Source organism: Nerophis lumbriciformis, linkage group LG34 (genome assembly GCF_033978685.3).
Source record: "Nerophis lumbriciformis linkage group LG34, RoL_Nlum_v2.1, whole genome shotgun sequence".
In the NCBI taxonomy this organism is placed as follows: Eukaryota; Metazoa; Chordata; class Actinopteri; order Syngnathiformes; family Syngnathidae; genus Nerophis; species Nerophis lumbriciformis.
The window spans coordinates 16,346,777-16,372,237 of NC_084581.2; the positions used below are offsets into that span (position 1 = coordinate 16,346,777).

Here is a 25,461-nt window from a genome sequence, read left to right on the forward strand (position 1 = left end):
GCAATTGTGCTGTAGCTGAAAGTTATGATGTTGTAATGCCTGGCAGTGGAGAAGGAGAGACAGTCTTAGGTTCAGTCTCAGACGCTTTCTTAACAAGCGGTAACAAACTCAGGGAGTCAAAACACACGTTTAGACACTCCGCACAAAGACACCCAAACTAAACTCTCGCAGAACTCTGTTCACTAGTCTGCCGCCCTCGCACACGTCACATACAACAGCACCACCTCTTAAAGGCACACAGACACACATCAAATATGTTACACTATTGGCTTGGGGCGTTTGCCTTTGTTATAACTTTTCTCGACCACCGTAGACATCTGCCTATTTTGTTTTGATGACGCCACAGACGGGAAAATAGACTTAACATTTATAATCTTTATAATGAAAAGTGCTAAACTTAATACAACGTCTACCATTCTTAAATCCAATGTTTACCTTCTTCTCGGATCAATAAAATTGATCGATTCACCTTTTAAAACGATCTTGGATGGATACTTATCTCTTGGAAGGCAAACTTACCGAGCACAGATCGATATATTTAAAATTTTGGAATATACATTGATGTATCAATCAACTGTTACACCCTTACACCATAGCCTTTTTTCCCTTGTGCACTTTTAGCATTCCCTCAAACATCTTGCGGAAAACATCAGTAGAAGAGGATGCAACATAGAATACTTGCGGCTTACCTTCTTTTTCTCTTGTTTTTGAGTGCTGGGTCTGCTCTTTTTTCCTTGTTTTTCCACAGGTTCCAACTCAGTCTTTCTCCCCTCGAGGGTGCTCCTGATTTTTAGGATCACATTCAGCTGGAGTCTTTTACATTTTTTCCATTCAAACTCTGACCAAAACCCTTTTTCTTCAAAGTCAAAATCAGTAAAATGATTGCTGGAAATACACACCTCTCGCTTGATCCGTCCCATCTTGCACGAGTCAAATTGACTGGAGATATTCATACTTCTTTAGTTGTTATGCTACAAAAATGCATCTTGCAGGATTTTGATAATTCCTTCAGATTTTGTGTGAAATTAACTTGATTCGGGATGAAGATACTCCCAAATCACATACTACGCAATATGAAAACAGGCTGATGGCAACTCATCCACATTTTTTAGATAAAAGTGGGCGTTCCAATATGTGCTGAAAATCGTTAGAAAACAAGCCGAAATCACTACTGTGTCTATTTTGGGGATAATTTTACCGGTAGACTTCATTTTAGGTCAAGAACTATGAAATAGTGCCACTGTTGTCAACATTAAAGGAGCCCTTAATAGGGGAACTGCTTTTATTGGAATGTTGCCTATAATTCACAATACTTATGCAGGACAAGCATACATTTGTTTTTCTTTTTTTATGCATTTTAACTTGTTAAAAAACGCTAGCAAAAATCAGCTAACAATTGGGCCAACAGGGTTTGTGCCATTCCGCCTAACAAGCACTCTATACAAGATCCAAAAACCTCTGTCCAAGTTTTATATACAGCATAGATCAACATATTTTTGTTATTTTAAGTGTACGGCAGTGCATTAATTTCACAGACACATCAAAACATTCGCTATTTCCTTCAACAACAACAATATTACTAATCATGGCAGACTTCATGAAAGACAACAAAGACTACTATGGAACAAATGATGATGCACAGTCTTATATTTCTGAGCCTGAATATAAGGAAGATGAACTACAAGCTAGACGCTGTGTGCCAAACAGATCCAGCTTTAGAGAAACAATAAGCAGCATGCAGCAGTATTGCTAAGTGCTAAACAAGAAATATACGGTAAACTGAAAACAAAATTAAACAATCACTTACTGTACAATGTCTGCTCTCACTGGGATACAGACAAACGGGATATCTTCCCGTTTATAATAAATAAATGGGTTGTACTTGTATAGCGCTTTTCTACCTTCAAGGTACTCAAAGCGCTTTGACACTACTTCCACATTTACCCATTCACACACACATTCACACACTGATGGAGGGAGCTGCCATGCAAGGCGCTAACCAGCACCCATCAGGAGCAAGGGTGAAGTGTCTTGCTCAGGACACAACGGACATGACGAGGTTGGTACTAGGTGGGGATTGAACCAGGGACCCTCGGGTCGCGCACGGCCATTCTTCCACTGCGCCACGCCGTCCCTTTATATGAAGAATTAATCATAATCCTAAAACATGTTAAAAAAAAAAAAAGAAACATCTGCAAACAAACGTCTTTTCATGTCTTTCTCGCCATCTTCGGGTATATGTTTAATGTCAAAGTTGACCAAGTTCTTGGTTTATGGCCACATTTTTCTACCAATTAGAGGCGTGATTTATAATATAGTAATAATTTTACCAACTCAGAGGCGATGCAGTAGCTAGTACTGTATGTCTACATTGTAGCTACAGAAGCTATACTGAAAAAAATATAAACGTTTTTGCTCCCATTTGTCATGTATAAATTTGTGTTAGTGAGGTGTCAGAAAAGATGTCCGTATCGGATGTGACCACCATTTGCCTCACGCAGTGCAACAACATCTCAAGGTTCAAGGTTCAAGGGTTTTATTTGTCACATGCAGAGTACACTACAGTGAAATGCTTTTTTTCCACGCTCTTCAGATATTGCGTACAGTGGGATCCAAACACTAGTTGCTGAATCTAATACACTAAATACAAAAAATACAACAATTTGAATAGCATACAACAATTTGAAATTTGAATTTGACAACATCTCCTTCACATTGAATTGATCAGGTTGTTAATTGTGGCCTGTGGAATGTTGGTCCACTCCTCTTCAATGGCTGTGCAAAGTTGCTGGATTTTGGCAGGAACTGGAACACGCTATCGTATACGCCGATCCACAGTATCCCAAACATGCTTAATGGTGACATGTCCGGTGAGTATGCTGGCCATGCAAGAACTGGGATGTTTTCAGTTTCCAGGAATTGTGTACAGATCCCTGCAACATGGGGCCATGCATTGTCATGCTGCAACATAAGCTGATGGTCTCGGGTGAATGGCACAACAATGGGCCTCAGGAGCTTGTCACTGTATTTCTGTGCATTCAAAAGACCATCAATAAAATGCACTTGCGTTTGTTGTCCATAACATACGCCTGCCCCTTCCATAACCGCACCCCCACCATGGGCCACTCGATTCACATCAGCAAACCACTCCCCCACACGAAGCCACACATGCTGTCTGCCATCCACTCTGAGAAGTTAAAATCGGTATTTTTCCATGAAGAGAATACCTCTCCAACGTTCCAGACACCATCAAATGTGAGAATTTGCCCACTCAAGTCGGTTACGACGACGAACTGCAGTCAGGTCGAAACCCCGTTGAGGACGACAGGCATGGAGATGAGCTTCCCTGAGACGGTTTCTCACAGTTTGTGCAGAAATTATTTGGTTATGCAAACCAATAGTTGCAGCAGCTGTCCGGGTGGCTGGTCTCAGACGATCATGGAGGTGCACGTGCTGGATGTGGAGGTCCTAGGCTGGTGTGGTTACACATGGTCTGCGGTTGTGAGACCAATTGGATGTACTGCCAAATTCTCTGAAACACCTTTAAAGATGGCTTATATTAGAGAAATTAACATTCAATTAACGGGCAACAGCTCTGGTGGTCATTCCTGCAGTCAGCATGCCAACTGCACGCTCCCTCAAAACAATGCCACATCTGTGGCATTGTGCTGTGTGATAAAACTTCACATTTCCGAGTGACCTTTTATTGTGGGCAGCCTAAGGCACCTTTGCAATAATCATGCTGTTTAATCAGCATATTGATATGCCACACCTGTGAGGTGGGATGGATTATTTTGGCTAAGAAGCAAAACTCACTCACACCGATTTAGACAGATTTGTTAACAATATTTGAGAGGAATAGGTTTTTTGTGTATATAGCAAAAGTTTTAGATCTTTTGAGTTCAACTCATGAAAAATGGGAGCAAAATCTAAAGTATTGCGTTTAGATTTTTGTTCAGAGTAGTTAACTCTCTGTGCGCACGACGCCACTAAAATTAGTTTGTCTGCAATAGCGCTTATAATAACAATATTGCAAATTTTTGGTTAATATACGACATGTAAATGGTGTATTGTTTGCGTTTTTGGGATATTTTTTAGAGGATTTTATGGGCGTAGCAGAGTACTCCAATTAACTGCATTGTTAGCCACCTCGTACTTGCCGCATTTTATGAATTAGAATGCATAAAAAAGAGAAAAATATATGTGTTTTTGTTTTACATAAGGATTGTGAATGATTGGCAAAATTCCAAAAAACAGGCATTTCCCCTTTAAGGAGTGGGACAGAAGGACTCAAACTTTAGCAACACTAAGGGCCTTATTTACTAAAAGTTTGCATGCACTAAAACATGTGCAAACCTGATAGCACATGCAAAGCTGAGCTATTAAACGTGTGCAAAATGGAGTGTGTCTGTTAAGTGAGCAGAATAAGGCGTGCAATCCATTTTGCGTTTGTCTTCGTTAATATGCAAAATATATGCTGATCATCAAAACACCCCATACTTATTTAGCACATGTCAGAAGGATGTGCAAATGCAAAGTTCCACACACGGCTGCAGGATTGGTGCTCGCGCTGCACAGACAGGTAATGGACAGATGAGAATCCTCCATCCTACGTGTGTGTGTGGCAACATTTTGGTGGACGGTCAGAAATAAAAGTGTTAGACATATCGTCTATTAAACAATTTAATTTAATTATTTTATTGCTCCTGGATGGCTTATGGGGCTGCAGAAAATGAATTCAATTGATGCGTTTTGGTGTCTTCTGGCGTTTTTTGTTTTTTTTATTTAGGAAATGTTTTACTATTACTATAGTATACCTCCTTCATGAAAAGATGTCTTACATTATGCATTTGCTTGCGTTTTAGTCATTCCAGATGCACAAATGCACTGGTGATGCAATCCACAGCCTGGCACAGAATTAAGTGTCAGTGTGCACATTTCTGTTGTCTAGATATGCGATTTAGAAAAAGGTGTTACAGATTATAGATGTGTGCTGCACACAGGTAGTAGCATGGTAACATGGCTGTACAGAAAATGATTGTCTATGTGGTAAAAGCCCCGTATGCAGTCAAAATCCTCATTTAAATAAGGCGGTCTGCACCACTTTTCAATTGCACATGCAGTGTTAGTAAATCACACCCACTCATAGTACACGCTATTTTATTTTTTGCATACGCTTTCAGGCACTTGGTATTTGGATCTTAGTAAATCAGGCCCAGAGTGAGCTACATTATTAACATAATGCAAAGTTAGCATATTCGCTAAAGAATCCAAAAAAATGATCAGACTTAAAGTGGTCATATCTGCACCTAACTGGCGGATAGTTGGCAGAGCTCCAGAATGCATTTTAAGTAAGGCTGCAGCTAACGATTATTTTTCTATCGATTAATCTATAGATTATTTTTCGATTAATCGGTTAATCTATAGATTATTTTTTTCGATTAATCTATAGATTATTTTTCCTTTTACCGATTATTTTTATTTATTTAAAATGAAGATGAAAAAATAAATGTTGGCCAGTTTTTTCAAAAGGCATGACTTTTATATACAAAAAAAAAAGTATGGCCACTCAGTCAACATTGACAACAACATGACAAAATATTCTGTAACAATGTAAACATTTAAAACTTTTAACATTTAACAAAATTAAAAGTAGCTTATTTGCTTTTTAATGTGCAAATATAAAAGTAAACATCCAGTGCAAATCTTAATATTCTGCAATAGTATAAGCATTTCTAAAGTAAAAGTATTGCTTATTTTGCTTTAAAATGTGCAAAAATAAAGATAAACATCCAACACAAAAAAGTGCAAAACGAAATATTCTGTAACAGTGTAAACATTTCAACAAAAGTAAAAGTATTGCTTATTTTGCTTAATAACACAACAATGATAGTATGATTAAAGTGAAAGTTAATTGTTGGTTTGTACATAGTATATGTAACTGTTAATGTTGTAAAAGGTATTTGCACAACTAATTAACGTTAGCGTTAAAGAGGAGCGCGTCTTTGTAAACACTGAACAGGCACGCCAAACGCGCCTCTCAGAGCGAAACAGTGTTTTAGTTTATGAATTTACAACGCAGATACAAATGACACATTCATGATTTTGTGTAATGATGACAACGTATACTCACGCGGACGATTGACTAGTTGATGGTGATGGCAAGAACGCTGTCGGGTGTTTTCTTTTCAAATGTTCCTTCATAGCCGTTGTGCTGCTATGATAGGCCATTTCCGCTCGACACAGTGTGCATACAACAACTGTCAAGTGTTTTGCTTTTTTCGCTGTGCTTATCCCACACTTGAAGGGATGTACCAATGCTGAATGTGGCTTCTGGATTTCACTCAAAAGACCAGACCGTAGTTACTTTTTCCTTTTATTTTCCTTTAGTTTGCAACAGTTTTTCCAACCAAGAAACAGCTTCTTTTTTCTTCTTTAGTCTTTTTAGCAGTCTTTAGCAGTGTTAATAGACTTTAGTTTCTTTAGCTGTCATTAGCTGTCTTTAGTAGCCTTTAGTAGCCTTTAGTAGCCTTTAGTAGCCTTTAGCTTCTTTAGTAGGTGAAAAACCTTTAAGGACAAAACACCACAAGATTAACATGCTGTAAAAAATCAATCAATTATCAATCCCATAATTTACAACTATTAATTAGGCTATCAAACTCTTAACCATTAAACAAGTGCAAGAAAATGGACACATCTTTTCCCTTTAAGTTAAAACAGATTTTAAATAAATTGTCTCAACATAAATGCACCAAGATACATATAAAATACATTTAACACCAGAAACACAATAGATAAATGCAACAGAAAACCCAATATGCAAATACATAAATACCTAACCAATTAACCACCTATTTAGATACATATTTAAAATCCATATTCAATATAAATATATTATTAATTTAGCAGTGAAACACTCAATCTTAAACGCTGTCTACTGGTAGAAAAATGCCCCTTTTTCTACGCCCTCACCAACACAGTTAAATCCAACACTTTAAATTGAGCGACTTCACCCTCCTGATGAAGCAAACTGCTCCAACATTTATCAAACTAAGCAAAGAATATCAACACTAAACAACAGTTACATAACACACTGTGTGTATTTAGCCTCCAGACTAAGCACGCTACATGCACACAACTCCCCCCCCCCCCCCCCCCCCCCCATCTCACCAGCGCAACAGGTGCGCCACACCCACGAAGAGAAATATTAAATCTTACATACTTTTGGCACAACTCTGGGTTATCTGTAATGAACTAAACCTTTTTCCACTCTGCGCTGGCGTCTTTTGTACTCCTTGATTTGACACAGCGGTCTAATTACCGGGCTCGCGCACCAGCAGATGAGACAGGAGCGCGCCGCGTTATACCTGCGCGCGAACGTAAACTGATCGGCTCTGATTTTATAAGCCGACTGGCCGAAATAATGCCGAATTATATACATTTCCTGGGGTTGCCTAGGTGAATAGGGATGCGGATGTGCTCTAAGATAAAATTTTATTAAGTGGGGTTTGGCTGGTTGCTAAACAGCCACGGTTGCGAGCTCGCGCTTCAGCTGACGAGACAGCTGTTCACCGCTACAACATTATTAGGCCGTTTATTGAAATACTCCCACACTTTTGACGACTTTTGGCGTGCTTTTTTTCCCTCGCTCGCACCGCTCGCATCATCTGCTTTGCGCTCCGCCATGACGGCAGTGTGACGTAAATATGCGACGCGTCGAAGCATAAAAACAACGTCGACGTATTTACGTAACCGATGACGTCGACTACGTCGACGCGTCGTTTCAGCCTTGATTTTAAGACATGCAGCAAAGCCTAATGAAGGCAGGTGTTATTTCATGAATCCCTTGTGCACTTCAGAAAGCAACCCTCTTCTCCTAAAAGTGAAGCAAACAAGTTAAGGAGAAAAATGATTTTGGGGGGAAACATTACTGTTAGAATGTCATCACTCGAGTGCACTACTTGTCTGGAGCCAGCATGCCTGGCCAGTTTGCTGCCGAAAGAACAACACGACGTCCAGGAAGTTTAACTCTTCACATTCGTCTCAATCTCACCATCATTTTGCACGTCCTCATGAGGACTTTTGTGTCTTCTTTTCCCCCACCCCGCTGACGCTCGTCTTAAGTAATTGCACGTGTTTTTGGCGAGCACGTCTTCCTTTTTCCTAGCGTTCCTTTTCTCCTTGACCTTCTTTCGCTTGTTGGAATATTCATGGACGCCCTCCTACAGGCATGCATGATTAAGGATAGGTTGGAGTCTGCGCGCAAATGGGTTTGATATTAAAATATACTGTGTGTGTGTGTGCGTGTGTGTGTGTGTGTGTGCGCGTGTGTATGTGCGTGTGTGTTTAATATTGATGTGGAGCAGGTGTGAGCGTGTGTGTATGGAAATGGATTCCATTTTTTCCCTTATTTTGTCTAACCTTGACGTGTACTTTCTATAACCCCTCCCCCCTTTTCATTGCCCCTACATTTGAGGGCTTCTTTAAGAACGCTGTGTTGGCATAAGCAGCACAGTGTAATCACTTGTGTATTGCGAATGCATCAGCAGTGTCCAGGTGTATACATGGTGGTTGTCTGCCAGGATGATTTTATTAGTTTTTATAAAGTTTATTTTTATTTTTTTACCAAGTATGGTGGGTTTTTGTGCATGATTATATAAGAATGTTTTAATGTTGCTTTATTGGAATGATACTTTTTGGTTTTAATAAGAAAAATGGCATTATTTAAATTTTGCCCATCATTAGCATTATCATGCTACATTAAAAACAAAGGATGCAGATGCTTGACGTGTGCAGGTTTTCTAATTTTCACTGCACAGCACGCCATTCTTTATTAAGTTGTGTGTGTGCGTCTGTGTGTGTGTTTAAAGGTAAACGTGTGTGTGTTAAAATCAAATTTCAAAAGAATCACTGACGGCTTGGATGTCGTAGTGTTTATTTACCGTTCCCTGAGGGAGGGAAGGTGACGTATGGAGAAAATCATTTTCACAGGACTTGAAGACCACGTTTACTGATTGTGTCCGTGCCTGCATGCTTGCGTGCGTGTGTGTGTGTGTGTGGGTGTGTGTGTGTGTGTGTGTGTGTGTGTGTGTGTGTGTGTGTGTGTGTGTGTGTGTCTCTTTTAAATGGATGTAAAGAAGCGTCATGCCAGTTGGTCTCAGGAGAAATAGATGACTGGACTTTCATGTGTGTAGTCACACACACCTCGCAACATAAATCATGCATTGAAAAAAAGCTAATCATCCGGACATGTCTTTCATGTTATTTATATCTTGATTTGCCGGAAAGCACTTTTTATATTTGGTGGAGATGTTGGGCTAACCTAAAAAGAAATGGTCATTTTACCAGCAAAAAGTTGTAATGTTAATGAAAGAAAAAAGTCATAAAAAAACACACTCCTGAGAACAAGCAGCATCTGCAGTGGACATTTGTGATTTGCATAACAAGTCTATTATTTTCTGACTCAAGAAGTAAAGCAAAAATAAATGTCCACTACAGTGGATGCAGGTTCTCAGGAGGATATAGTAACCTTATGAGGTAAAATGTGGTAATGTTACGAGAATATAATCCTAAATCAACATTTTATGAACATAAAGCTACATAATGCTAAGAGAATGAAGTTGTAACTAAAAATAATATATCAAAATTATCAAGAAAAAGACATAAAATTGTAAGGAAAAATGTTTTGTCTTAGGAGAATAACGTAAAATTATGAAAAAAAATATGTGCGCAAGTTATAATGCGATAAAATCATAATGTTACGAGGAAATTTGAATAATTTTGCAAGAATAAGTGTTTTAATGGGACTTATGATGGTTTTGATCAACATTTAAATACGTCCTTGTGGTGTAGACCAGTGTTTTTCAACCACTGTGCCGCGGCACATTAGTGTGCCGTGAGATACAGTCTGGTGTGCCGTGGGAAATTACCTAATTTCACCTATTTGGGTTAAAAATATTTATTGCAAACAAGTGATTATAGTCTGCAAATTATGTGTTGTTGTTGAGTGTCGGTGCTGTCTAGAGCTCGGCAGAGTAACCGTGTAATACTCTTCCATATCAGTAGGTGGCAGCCGGTAGCTAATTGCTTTGTGGTGTCAGGAACAGCGGGAGGCAGTGTGCAGTGCAAAAGGTATCTAATGCTTAAACCAAAAATAAACAAAAGGTGAGTGTCGCTAAGAAAAGGCATTGAAGCTTAGGGAAGGCTATGCAGAATGACACTAAAACTGAACTGGCTACAAAGTAAATAAAACAGAATGCTGGACGACAGCAAAGACTTACTGTGGAACAAAGACGGCGTCAACAAAGTACATCTGAAGGATAAAAACAACTGAAATATTCTTGATTGCTAAAACAAAGTAGATGCAGCAAATATCGCTCAAAGGAAGACATGAAACTGCTACAGGAAAATACCAGAAAAGAGAAAAAGCCACCAAAATAGGAGCGCAAGACAAGAACTAAAACACTACACACAGGAAAACAGCAAACAACTCAAAATAACTCACAGCGTGATGTGACAGTACACCTACTTTGAGACAAGAGCTATAGTGGTGCATGGTTGGTTATGGTTTAAAGTCATATCCAACAATTGTGTCAACAACTTTTTACCATCAACTGAGTTTTGTTTTTTAATGATTTCTGCTGGTGGTGTGCCTCAGAATTTTTTCAACTTGTATTGGATGTGTGCTGGTGTAAATTTTGCTTCACAGTCACTTTTATAATCCGTTTTCTAAATGTGTTTGTAAGATGTTCGTTTGTGGAGGCGTTCCTTTGAGATTACAATGAAAATACTCCATGCCCCACCTTCTCCAGAAGTACAATAATATACAGTCGTGGTCAAAAGTTTACATACACTTGTAAAGAACATAATGTCATGGCTGTCGTGAGTTTCCAATAATTTATACAACTTTTACTTTTTTGTGATGGAGTGATTGGAGCACATACTTAGCCACAAAAAACATTCATGAAGTTTGGTTCTTTTATGAGTTTATTATGGGTCTACTGAAAATGTGACCAAATCGGCTGGGTCAAAAGTATACATACAGCAATGTTAATATTTGGTTACATGTCCCTTGGCAAGTTTCACTGCAATAAGGCGCTTTTGGTAGCCATCCACAAGCTTCTGGTTGAATTTTTGACCACTCCTCTTGACAAAATTGGTGCAGTTCAACATATTGCTGGGTATTGTGGCCAAACAGCTACATTTTTGTTTCATCTGATATCACATGGACAAAGATAACTAAAGACAGCCATGACACTACGTTCTTTACAAGTGTATGGAAACTTTTGACCACGACTGTATCTTTCAAAAATGTACACTTTTAAATATACTGTATATATATATTTTTTTCATTGACATCAAATATTTTCTGCCCCCATTCCCACACACACACACAAAAAAATCAGTCAATTATTTACAGGCAAATATTGATATAAAACCACAGACAACAGCAGTTCTGAATGGCCCCAACATGGTGCAGCAATGCACAAAAGCAAAGAAAGCAATTCAACCATGTCTCAATCGGGGCAAAACTTGAGATCAGTTGACATTACATATTTTAATAAAGAACCTCATACTTCTTGAAATTTGACAGAACAACAACCAATGTCAGCCTAATTTTCTCCAAATTTGAGGAAATAAAGGATATCTCTGATAGAGCGAGTGTGGTAGGGAGGTAGATATTCTTGCTAACAAAGTAGTGAATGCCACCAAATTCTTTTTGGATTTGCTGAGGGAAGATGACAGAGGGGCTATCCCAAATAGGTTCAATCCTTTCGTCATTTACCAAAGACAAAGTATTAAAAATGTATGTCCAACAACAAAGTTAGACTGTTGGCACCTATCACATGATTCAGATATTCCATTATACATCTTAGCTAGTCAAACCTTGGTATAATAAGTGTGATGTATTAGCTTGCATTGGGTGACGCTGTGTTTTGCACAAAGATTTATGAACTCTCCTTAAAATCTCTGTCTAGCTCTTGTCAGATAGGGTCACTCCAAATCCTCCTCCCAAAGTGACTTTATTGAATTTAGAGACTCAGAGCGTTAAACAAAAATTTGGTTATAAATGATTGGCAACACTAAATTGGCCCTAGTGTGTGAATGTGAGTGTGAATGTTGTCTGTCTATCTGTGTTGGCCCTGTGATGAGGTGGCGCCTTGTCCAGGGTGTACCCCGCCTTCCGCCCGATTGTAGCTGAGATAGGCTCCAGCGCCCCCCGCGACCCCGAAGGGAATAAGCGGTAGTAAATGGATGGATGGATACATGTAATTAATACTTTTAACCCTGTAAGACCCAAATATAGAAAAACCTACAAAAAATATATTTGACCTTTCAGATGTTGTTGTAGGAGGGATTTGACGCAGAAATTGAAGAGTTTAAAAAAATAAATGTTTATGTATGTTTTTAGAGAAATGTAATATTGCAATATTGGGCTTTGATTGAATGTCTGTATTTGTACTCACATTGTCTGAACAACTAAGGATTCATTTGCAGGGTTGATTGCTTACTTATCCCCGTAATGGTATATACCATTAATAATAATCACACATTAGTTAAATTTTTATGAAGTCATCAATTACAAATATAAAAAATATGAAACAAGATAAAACTCTTAAAAAACGCTTTCCCCCCTCTTTTTTTCTTTTTTATGACATTGGTCATGAAGACTTTCATTGGTGGTGAAAGTCCTAAAAACAATCCCTGTTGTCTGTAAAACAAAGGCGAACATCACACTTTATGCATTGTGTGTTGGTGTATTCTGTATTGCAGTGTCTGCAGCATCATCATCTCATCCACAGAGTTGTGCTCTTCTGGTACCACCTGCAGGCATTTCTCTCTGAATTAATCAAGCCAGAGTCTGAGTTTCCATAGTTTGTCTTTCTTTTCGCGCTCAGATACTGTCATCTTGTTTACAAAATGTAATGACGTCAACAGGGATTGGAATCTGTTGCGTGGCATCACATCAGCAACAGGTGGTGGACCAGGTGCTCAGGGTAGACAATAGTGTTTGCCTGGTAGAGATGCGCCGATAGGCAATTATTTCATCCGCAACTGCATCAGAAAGTCGTCAACCATCCGCCATCCACCCGATGTAACATTTGATCAGAACCGCACCCGCCCGCCATCCGCCCGCACCCGCCCGTTGTTATATATCTAATATAGACGATGCAAGGCATTAGTGAGGTTATAAAGCTTTTGCCTGTTAAAGAAAGGAGACTGATCCAATGCAGTACAGACATTCGCGTGCCACGCTGTCACGACCCAGACGCACACCAGTGCGCAATCATTTGGGAGCCGCGCTGAGCGCACCTCCAAGCGCGTCTCGCTGCCGGCGACGGCCGGGTATGGGCCCAACGCTCCAGCGCCATCCATTTTCAGGGCTAGTTGATTCGGCAGGTGGGTTGTTACACACTCCTTAGCGGGTTCCGACGTCCATGGCCACCGTCCTGCTGTCTATATCAACCAGGGTGAGCCCCACCCCTTTCGTGAGCGCACTGCGCGCGGAGTGACCCCTGTTACGCGCCCCCGGTAACAGGGGTGGTGGGCAGGTAAGCTGCGCGGGCGGAGCGCACGGAGTGACCCCTGTTACGAGCCCCCGGCCACGGGGGTGGCGGGCAGGTAAGCTGCTTACCTGCTGCGCGTGACCCCGGCCGCGGCGAAGGCGGACGAGGCGGGGTGTCGGTGCGGTGGGCGCGGTGGTGACCCTGGGCGTGCGTCGGGCCCTTCTCGCGGATCGCCTCAGCTACGGCTCCCGGTGGGGCCCTCTTGGGGGAAGGGGCCTCGGTCCCGGACCCCGGCGAGGCGTCGGGGGCCTTCTCCGCTCCGTAAAAGTGTCCATCTCTTTTTCTTTTTTTTCTTCTGTTGTGGCATATGCAGCAGGTGCCTGCTCGTTTTTCGTATGTGGGTAACAACATTTAACTATGTATATATATTTCCGAATTGGTTTAACTGCCACCCGCCTGAATCTATTTAAAATCTTTTTTTTTTTTTATTTCAACCGCCCGACCCGACCCGACCCGCGGATAAAATCTAATTTTTTTTAAATTTCATCCGCCTGATCCGCGGATAATCCGCGGACTCCGCGGTTGTGCCCGCAAACCGCGCATCTCTACTGCCTGGTAAGTCGCTTTGGACAAAAGTGTCCAAATTCCATCAATGTAAATGTAAATGGCTCTAATTATCATACTAAAAGGAAAACATGCATACTCCCATTACATCCACACATTCAGGAACATTCCTTTCCCCAGAACTGAATTGTCTGTTGATATCCTCTTTGTGGACAAAGTCATGGAATTTTAGGTCAGGCTGATCAATTAACTACATTTTTTAGAGATAAAACTTTTAAATCAGTCACCAGAACACAACACAAGGGTAGAATGTATACTATCCATGTATAGAGAAAATACGTCAGGCAGTGATGTAGTGGAGGGAATACAACTTGTTTGAGCCCACTGTAACAAGCCAGCTATTTTGACTACCACATTCACCCAGTGTTGTATAATTGCAACAATTATATAACAAGCTCTAAATGAAATTTGATGCATCCGTTCCACAATAACTGTATATGTACATGCTGTAGACATTGTAATAACAACCAAAAAAAATATAAAAGACATTTTACTTACTTGAATCTGACGAATCCAGTCCAATGAAACAAATAGATGTTGTTCGAAGGAAACCTTGAGAGGTTGTTTGAGTTCATGGCCAGAAGGCGTGACTTATAAACAAATGTACTATCCAATAGCCTTGTGAGACTGAACAATAGGACCCAATGACTATGTAAATGTGGTAAAAAATAAATTAAAATATATAACAGATTGTTTACAACGAGGGGTCTGACAGGGTTAAAGCTGGAAGCGGTGTCAGTTGGCAAATCTTGAAACCTAGGGAAAGTATTATGTAAAAAACTTGCGGATCTGTAGATATCTAAAAAAAAAAAAAGTGTTGATTAGGGAGTGAAAAGTTATCACAAAGTTGGTGGAAAGAAGAAAAAGTGTATATGTCTTTAATGTTGTTGGTCCTCAGACCTGACCATCTTAAAAAGGCACTATCGACAAGAGAGGGAGGGAAAACATGATTAGCAGTGATGGGTGCAAGACTGGAAATTAGGGTTGTACGGTATACCGGTACTAGTATAGTACCACAATACTAACGAATCATATTCGGTACTATACCGCTTCTAAAAATTACCCCCCCCCCCCCCCCCCCCAGCTAAACATGCTAGCTCACCGGATTCACAATGTAAACAAACGCCATGGGTGGATCTACACCTGACATCCACTGTAATAAAACCAAGTACTGCAGCGTATCTCGTCGATACTTCTATGATTACATCGATATTTTTTAGCATCATAAAATATTTTTTCGTTTTTTTTAAATGTATATTATATTTATAAACTCAGGAAATATGTCCCTGGACACATGAGGACTTTGAATATGACCAATGTATGATCCTGTAACGTCTTGGTATCGGATCGATACCTAAAAACTAATGTAATGTATCAAACAAGAGAAGAATAAGTAATTGTTACATTTTAACAGAAGTGTAGATAGAACATGTTGAAACGAAAAATAAGCAGATATTAACAGTAAATGAACAAGTGGATTAATAATTAATTTTATACCACTTGTCCTTAATATGTTTGACAAAATAATAGAATGGAAAATGACACAATATGTTACTGCATACATCAGCAGTTAAATTAGGAGCCTACGTTTGCTTACTTACTAATAAAAGAAAAGTTGTCTCGTATGTTCACTATTTTATTTAAGGACACAATTGCAATAAGAAACATATGTTTTAATGTACCGGAAGATTTTTTGTTAAAATAAAGCCAATAATGCCATTTTTTGTGGTCCCCTTTATTTAGAAGAGTATCGAAAAGTATCAAAATACATTTTGGTACTGGTACCGGTACCAAAGTATTGGTATCGGGACAACCCTACTGGAAATAGTTTTCAAGCCAAAATAGTGCTTAACTGAACCCAGATCTTAAATTAGGTTTTTATAACTGCATTTTTTGTGCAAGCGAATGTTGATGAGTGAATGGGAAAGGGATCCAGAGCCCCAAGAGATACTGGTTTGGTTGTTTGCCTCCAAAACCAGCCACAACAGAGAAGGATCAAATGCTTCATATTGCAGCCAATATGTAAGAATTCTAATGTCCGTGGCCCAGTAGTAAAACCTAAAGTTTCGTAGTGCTAATCCTCCCAACGATTTAGGTCTCTGCAAATATTGCTTACGTAACCTTTAAGTCTTTTTATTCCAAATGAAGTCTAAAATCTGACTATGTAATTTACCCTAAGAAGGACTGAGGGAGAAAAAGTGGTAGAATACTGTGTATCATGAAAACGAACAGCACAGCTATTTTTTCTTTTCAGACGCGGTCGAAAATAAACTTCATAAACCGTATGTAAATTCACTGGCCACAACATTAGGTACACCTGTTCCCTCTCGGATAAATACAGAGCTGAATAAAAAATATGCTTTTACCAGAGGAAGCAGCCATAACAGTCTCACAGCCTGAAGCAAAGGGGTAGGAGTCTGGTCCACAGCAGATAATAGAAATGCGTCCACCACAGTGGGATGTCACAATGTGACTACTTTTAAAAAAACACCCCAAAACAGCAATCAAAGGCTTCCAAAACTGCCTAAATGCACATACCTTATAATTTGATGCTTTGGGATTGTTTAACAAAATTGTAACACAATTTTTAGGTCAAAACAGAGGAAAATCTCCTTTAATATTACGAGGAAAAAGTCATCAATTATTACGCGTGAGAGATTTCTCTATGCTATTGAATGACAAAGTGTTTCCAAACTTTTGACTGTTACAGTCTATTACAGTGGTTCTTAACCTAGCTGGAGGTACCGAACCCCACCAGTTTCATATGCGCATTCACCGAACCCTTCTTTAGTGAAAAATAACATGTTTTTTTTTTTTTTCAAATTCAAGACAAAGTTATATGTTTTTGGTAACACTTTAGTATGGGGAACATATTCTAAGTAACAAAGACTTAATTTAGATTTTTTTGGACACTAGGGGAACATATTCTAAGTAACAAAGACTTAATTTAGAGTTATTTGGTTAGGGACCCCGACTTAAACTAGTTGAAAAACTTATTCGGGTGTTACCATTTAGTGGTCAATTGTACGGTATATGTACTATACTGTGAAATCTACAAATAAAAGTTTCAATCAATCAATCAAAAAAAGGGTTAGGGTTAGGGTTATAATAAGGCCATGCAGAATAAGGCATTAATAAGTACTTAATAATGACTAGTTAAGAGCCAATATGTTACTAATTTGCATGTTAATAAGCAACTAATTAATGGTGAATATGTTCCCCATACTAAAGTTTTACCATGTTTTTTCACGGGTGCACAAAATGAACCGTGCATGAACATCACCTTGTTCGAAGAACAAAACCAACACAGTGCATAAACTCACAACAAATTACACACCTGCAAATCAGTCTGACTTCTGCTGTTGCCGTATCCGTAATACGCCGATAGGGAGAAGTTTTTATTTACACGATGAGTCGGGTGTGTCTTGACCTCTGCCTGAGCCCGACTCACCGAACCCCTAGAGTTCGATCAAACCCAGGTTAAGAACCACTGGTCTATAATATATATAACCGTATTATCACATATTGATAACATTTATAATAATTGGATGTTTTAATTATGAATGCAATAATTATGATAGTAATTTTAATCTGGTGTTTATTTTAGGGCTGGACAATTAAACACATTTTTATTTTGAGTTCAATTATGGCTTCTCACGATTATGAAAATATAATAATCGGGGGAAAAAACGATGAATGCGCAACATGCATGCAAATTCTGAAGCTTGTGGCGGTGAAACAGATGAGGAGCTAATGAGTGAAAAAAGAGCCCCATGAATACGAGAAGTTTGGAAGGGCACCATGGTTGCTATTTTTTTATTTGACCCAGCACTAGTATGCCTAATCAATAATCACTAAACTCAACAAAAAAGTAAGTCATAGGATTTCTGAGTTCACATAACCATGGATCATGATTGGCCAATAAAACGGAATGCACTAATAATTGCAAAATAATATCAGGGAAATTGACATAAATGTAAATGAAATGTCATTGTGAGGAGAAGAAACATTTGTTTGGGAAAATAATGTGTCCGGTAGCACTCATTTATCCCAGTTCTGAACTAAACAATCAATATCAAGACGGCAACTAAACTACAAAGCCAAAGCTAACAAGAACAATCCATACATCCACAAATCTCAACTGCTTGTGTTGTTGTGAACGACATCATGGATGTAAGATCAATGCACAAACAGTGGTTGCAACTTGAGACACGCTCTGTTTTTTCTAACAGCCTCAAGTAGCCTCTTTACTCGTCAAACTGAGAACAACAGCACAGCACACTTCCTCCCATTCACAATAATAGCCAGTTTGACTGCGCTAACAAAATAAAGGTTTCAAAAAAGTACCTCGCACAAACATAATTTTCTTAAAGCACTTATTGATACATTTACACAATTGTAATGCTCTGACCTAAAATACTGGTCAAAATTGTCCAAAAATATATTGCACCAATAAATGAGAGGATTTTTGCATTTAATAAACAGTTTTTTAGATTTTATTTTACACAAAAAGCACACACTCTATGGTGGTAAAATAAGTGTAAAAGGTACAACATTTAATTAAAAACCATTTAAACAGAAGAAAATAATTCATTGTTTTTTATATCGCTATGTTTTATTTTTTTTGTTATTGCTATTATTATTTTATGTGTTGTGTTTGATTTGTTGCTAATTTATATACATTTTTTAAACTATATTTGAAGTTCAGTTTATGAGTAAATGAGTAAATACTCATGTTTTCAAATTAATGAATAATCGTGTAAATAATCGTGATTACGATATCAATAAAAAATATCATGATTATTATTTTTGCCATAATCGTCCAGCCCTCGTATTTATTATCTATTTATCTATGCTTTATTTTTTACTGCGTCATACTAAGTACAGTTTGTCATCTGTCTTTGTAATATGTAATACTACATTTTTTTAATGCTAATTACTAATCTATATTGTTATTATTATTGTTATTATTATTATAATTATATTTCAGACACTGAAATCCTACACAGGTGATGTGTCAGAAAATCTCCCTACTAATTATCTCCCTAAATATTAATAATTAGACTATTCATTTATTTTATATTAATAACCAGAGGTGGGTAGAGTAGTTGGCCCTTCGATGAGGTGGCGACTTGTCCAGGGTGTACCCCGCCTTCCGCCCGATTGTAGCTGAGATAGGCTCCAGCGCCCCCCGCGACCCCAAAAGGGAATAAGCGGTAGAAAATGGATGGATGGATGGGTAGAGTAGCCAGAAATTGTACTCAAGTAAGAGTACTGTTACTTTAGAGATTTATTACTCAAGTAAAAGTAAGGAGTAGTCACCCAAATATTTACTTGAGTAAAAGTAAAAAGTATGTTGTAAAAAAACTACTCAAGTACTGAGTAACTGATGAGTAACATATACACACATATCATATATATATATATATATATATATATATATATATATATATATATATATATATATATATATGTCTTAATAAGGTTATCCAAAAAATAGTGCTCGATACCGTAGTAGAGCGCAATATATGTATGTGTGGGAAAAAAATCACAAGACTATTTCATCTCTACAGGCCTGTTTCATGAGGGGGGGTTCCCTCAATCATCAGGAGATTTTAATGGGAGCATTCACATACCATGGTTTGTATAGGACACAGAGTGGGTGGGTACAGGCTGGCGTAGGGGCGTGGTGATTGGCTCATGTGTTACCTAGGAGGTGTTTCCGTCTGTGGCGGCATGCTGTTACAATTTCGCTGCGCTTGTTGAGGGATGACAGGTCTGGACGGTAAACTGTTTATTATTTACCGTCCAGACCTGTCATCCCTCAACAAGCGCAGCGAAATTGTAACAGCATGCCGCCACAGACGGAAACACCTCCTAGGTAACACATGAGCCAATCACCACGCCCCTACGCCAGCCTGCACCCACCCACTCTGTGCCCTATATAAACCATGGTATGTGAATGCTCCCATTAAAATCTCCTGATGATTGAGGGAACCCCCCCTCATGAAACAGGCCTGTAGAGATGAAATAGTCTTGTGATTTTTTTCCCACACATACATATATATATATATATATATATATATATATATATATATATATATATATATATATACACACACACACACACATATATACATATATATATATATATATATATATATATATATATATATACACACACATATATATATATATATATATATATATATATATATATATATATATATATATATATATATACACATACATTGATATATACAGTATATAATTTATATTTATTTTTGTTGCCGTTTTTGTTTACATGTTAAAGGTGTTTTAATGAATATACATGCATGTTTAACACATATAGATTCCTTTCTTTCATGAAGACAAGAATATAAGTTGGTGTATTACCTGATTCTGATGACTTGCATTGATTGTAATCAGACAGTAGTGATGACAAACGTCCACGTTTTCAAATGGAGGAGAAAAAAAGTTCCTCCTTTCTGTCTAATACCACATGAAAGTGGTTGGTTTTTGGCATCTTATATGTCCAGCTTCCATATTAGTTTTTATACACTTTACAAGAAATACATTGGCGGCAAACTCCGTAGCTTGCTAGCTTGTTTGCGCAGGCTTTCGGAGACTCTTATTTTGAAAGCGCAGGCGCGATGGAGCGGCACTTTTATTGTGAAGACAGGAACTGTGCAGTCAGTCTTTAGGCTTTTGACGGGGTGTACGGTTAAAATAAAAAATTGTCTTTTTTCCTTCACACTTTTGATTGATTGATTGGAACTTTTATTAGTAGTTTGCACAGTACAGTACATATTCCGTACAATTGACCACTAAATGGTAATACCCCAATAAGTTTTTCAACTTGTTTAAGTCAGGTCATGTGACCCCTGGCTCTGTTTGATTGGTCCAACGTCACCAGTGACTGCATCTGATTGGTGGAACGGAGTGAACGTCACCAGTGACTGTATTTGTTGAAACGCAGGCACTTTGAAGGTCTGTCTGACAGACCAAAACAAACAAAGCGTGCATTAACAGATCGATAAAAATTAGTAGCGAGTAGCAAGCTGAATGTAGATAAAAGTAGCGGAGTAAAAGTAGCGGAGTAAAAGTAGCGTTTCTTCTCTATAAATATACTCAAGTAAAAGTAAAAGTATGTTGCATTAAAACTACTCTTAGAAGTACAATTTATCCCAAAAGTTACTCAAGTAGATGTAACGGAGTAAATGTAGCGCGTTACTACCCACCTCTGTTAATAACTATAACTGTCAACTATTTATTTCATAATATTTGTATTTGTTTACATGTTTAACACATTTTTATAGATCTATTTTGCCGCTGCATAATATTTCTAATAATTGGATATTTTAATTCGGAACTCAATAGTTATGATAATAATAATCATGTGTTTATATACAGTAACTATGTATTTATTATTAATTTATGTATGCCTTATTTTGTGGCTGTGTTGTACTAAGTGCAGTCTTTTAGCTCAATAAGATCATCAATTATTAGAAAGACAAATGTGCTTATAATGAGGTATTTTGATCAATCAGTCTCTTCACCAACCACTAATTGTAACATTTGGACTGGCCAAGGGTGCAGTGTTGTGTTTTGGCCAGTTTTCATTTTAGTTTCATATCTTTCAACTTAGTATCATTTATCTTAATGTGACGCTGAAGGGGAATGTGTTGTGGTTTCATGAAGTAATAATGTTGTTACTGGATACCACACGCTGCCCTAATGGATAATTAACGCCTCCTCAGTCTGGCCGCAGTATTTATTACTACTCATTTAGTTTCTGAGAGCTTTGTCTCATTTAAATGAAGAAAGAAATGGACGCAGCTTGACTGGCGGAGTGTGTCATCTATCTTTTCAGTGACTGAGGACGAGGATAGAACGGAATACAACTGAACTCTGCAACCTTCCAGAGATGGAGGTCAGGCGGGACACACAAATGGAATGTTAACTAAGTGTAAAAAGACTTGATTGCCTTCTATAGCTGTCATTATGTAAACCACCAGATGCTCCTCTCATTAATTACTTGAACATGCAAGGCTATTCATTCTATCTCCCATCCCTGGGTTAGGGTTAGGGCCGTACTCTACCAACATACCCGTATAACTACTTATGAACTTACCTACCCACAAGTCTTATGCTAATACCAACCTGCATAGCAGCCTACCTTGTTCTTATGACCCACCCTACCAACACACCCATCGCAATATTTAAGAGCCTACATTCATAGAGCAACACAAATGATTGGTGAACAGAAAAGTATGGAACTGAAAACCTTCAGCAGCATATATTACAATAGTCTGTAATTAGATAAGGATATAGATCCAGACACAATTGTTTTCTTTCACACCAGGACTATTTTTTTTTATTGTACAGACGAACAATATAACGAAAACATTAAAATAGACAACAAACTGTCTATTATTCAATTAAACAGCAGAAGTTTGTATGCTAACTACAACAATGTGAAGCATTTTTTGGAACAATTCAACGAACCCTTCAAAGGTATTGCTGTCTCAGAAACATGGATGGATGCTGGAAGGATATGAACTAAATATTATCAACAGAACCAACAAGAACGTAGTGGGAGTAGCCGTGTACGTGATGAAGAACCTAAACTACAAAGTGGTACAAAAAATATGTCACTAGCTATTGATAATATCTTAGAATGTATAACCATTGAAATATGTCATGAAAAAAGCAAAAACTTACTGATCAGTTGTATGTATAGATCATCGAAGTCAAACATTGACACGTTTGAAAACTGGATTAGGGCAACTAATCAATGAACTCAGTCAAAAATAACAAACAAAAGCCCATAGATTACTTTATTGACAGAATGTACAGCCTGAGTGTATATCCTAAAATCACAAGGCCAAGCAGAATCTCAGGACACAGCGCCACACTTATTGATAATATTTTTACTAAAGACCAGAAGTGGTCTGCTAATATCTGACATCAGTGATGATCTATTTCATAATTTATGACAGAAACTACAAGAAGAGGAACATTGATGACAAACATATATTTCAAAGAATATGTACAGAACAAAGTATGACAGCTTTCAAAAATGATCTGAGAAAACAGAGTTGGGACTTTGTCTACAGTGAAAATAATGTAGATGATGCATATGGTATTGTTATTTTTATTTTTTTAAACCTTGGAGATGCTTTATGACAAACACTGTCCATTGAAACAACTTAGTAAGTATCAAAAGAAAACTAATCAACCATGCTTGCAAAATGCTTGCAAAAAGAAGAATACATTATATAGAACATTTATAACACAAAGATCTACAGAGGGCGACAACAAGTACAAAACGTTTAAGAATAAGCTAACTGGCATACTACGATCATGTGGAAAATAATATTACAGTCAATTATTGGACCGCAACAAAAACAATATGAGAGCAACCTGTGGCATCCTCAATAGCATTATTAAGAATGGTGCAAAGAAGGACTATCTTAAATACTTATCAGATGGAAATGGAAAAAATTACAATGTGAACAAAGTAGTCGAAAGCTTCAATAACTATTTTGTGAACATTGGACCAAATCTGGAGGAAAAGATTCCAGATCCCTAGTCAGTCCCTAGTCAAATGAACAAATTAAAAAGATGGTTTGACAGAAACAGACTGTCTTTGAATCTCAGCAAAACTAATATAATGCTATTTGGTAACATACATCATATTCTTTACTGCTCGCTAGTGTTACCATATCTGAGTTATTGTATAGAAATATGGGGAAACAACCACAAATGTGCACTTCAGTCACTAACAGTGTTACAAAAAAGATCAATTAGAATAATACATAATGTTGGATATAGAGAACATACAAACCCTTTATTTATTGAATCACAATTATTGAAATTCAACGATTTGGTGCATTTGCAAACAGTTAAAATGATGTACAAAGAAAACTATAACCTGCTACCCAAGAATGTACAACAATTCTTCTCAACAAAAGAAGAGAGATATAACCTTAGAGGAAAATTTAATTTAAAACATTTGTATGCTCGTACAACACTTGAGACCTTTAGCTTATTCACATGTGGAATTAAATAATGGAATGGATTAACCAAAGAAATCAAACAAAGCACCAATATGATTCAGTTTAAGAGACTGTTCAAACTACAAGTGTTCACAAAGTACACATGCAGAACAAGAATTATGGTGACCATCTTGAACACTTTTTTAAAAAAATTTTTAGGTAAACATTATGTATTTAATATTTGTTTACTTGCTATGGTATATTATTTATTTATTATTATTTTTTATTTACTGTTCTGTTACAGAGAACAAGGAAATGAGATAAAATTGCTATGGTATGAAAAGGGGTAGCTTTAATGAAGCTCTGCTTCTTCCTACGCCTTTTTGGACGTGCTGTAATGAAACAACTGGAAATATGTGATGCATTACATTGTATCGTATGCATGTTCCAAATAAACTGAAACTGAACTGAACTTGACCATGTATAGCCACCTACCAACACATCCTGCCCATATACCGACCAACATGGTAGTCTGGCCACCTTTCTTCCTACCTACACACAAGCTTAGCCATATCCTACTAACATACCGATCAAACAAGCTATGAATTCCCTTCGTACCAAACAATCCAACCAGCTCCCTTCAGTTTCTGCCTACATACAGTACCTACCAACATACCGGTGGAATTACCTAACCATGATGCTAACTGCTTTTGGTACATAAATATCTACTTTCCTATTGTTGTATATTTGATGGTCGTGTGATGGGTGATGAGCCAAGAAGACGCCAAGAGGAATCGTCATACAAAATGCTGTATTTGTTTCAGCGAGCCTCGGACTAGAGCTGCAGCTCTAGGAGAAGGAGAGGGCCGAATCTTTGTCCTTTAAATACCATTTTACACAAAGACCCTTACTCTTTGTGGTTCTCGTCTTGGTGCCGATCAGTCTGGCCAACACCCAGTTTGCTGCTTAGCCAGTCAGCCTATTTCCTGAGATCAGTTTGAGTCGGGTGACCTCCGACACCTATCCTCTGTGGCGCTTCCTGCCAAATGTTGCTAATGTCTTTATTACCCCCCCTAAACTTCAAACCTACATTCCTGTGATCCCCACTCTCAGGAGTGCTTGTTCTGGACATGCACTTTTGACCTTAGAAGTATCCTCTAAAGGATTCCAGCACATACTATTTCCAATCATATAAGAAAATTGTACATGATATAATTAACCTCACTAGTTACCAGTCTATGTACCCGTTTACTTATATCCCAACTTGCCAACCCGTACCGTACCAACATACCTATCTAACTACCTATAAATTACCTACCTACTGAACC

General features: G+C 38.0%; 1 protein-coding gene across 4 annotated transcripts in view; it reads left to right on the forward strand.

The window, feature by feature from the left end:
* Window positions 1-25,461, forward strand: part of nbas (NBAS subunit of NRZ tethering complex) — a 377,838-nt gene that overhangs the window by 315,914 nt on the left and 36,463 nt on the right. The gene's annotated exons all lie outside the window — the stretch shown is intronic.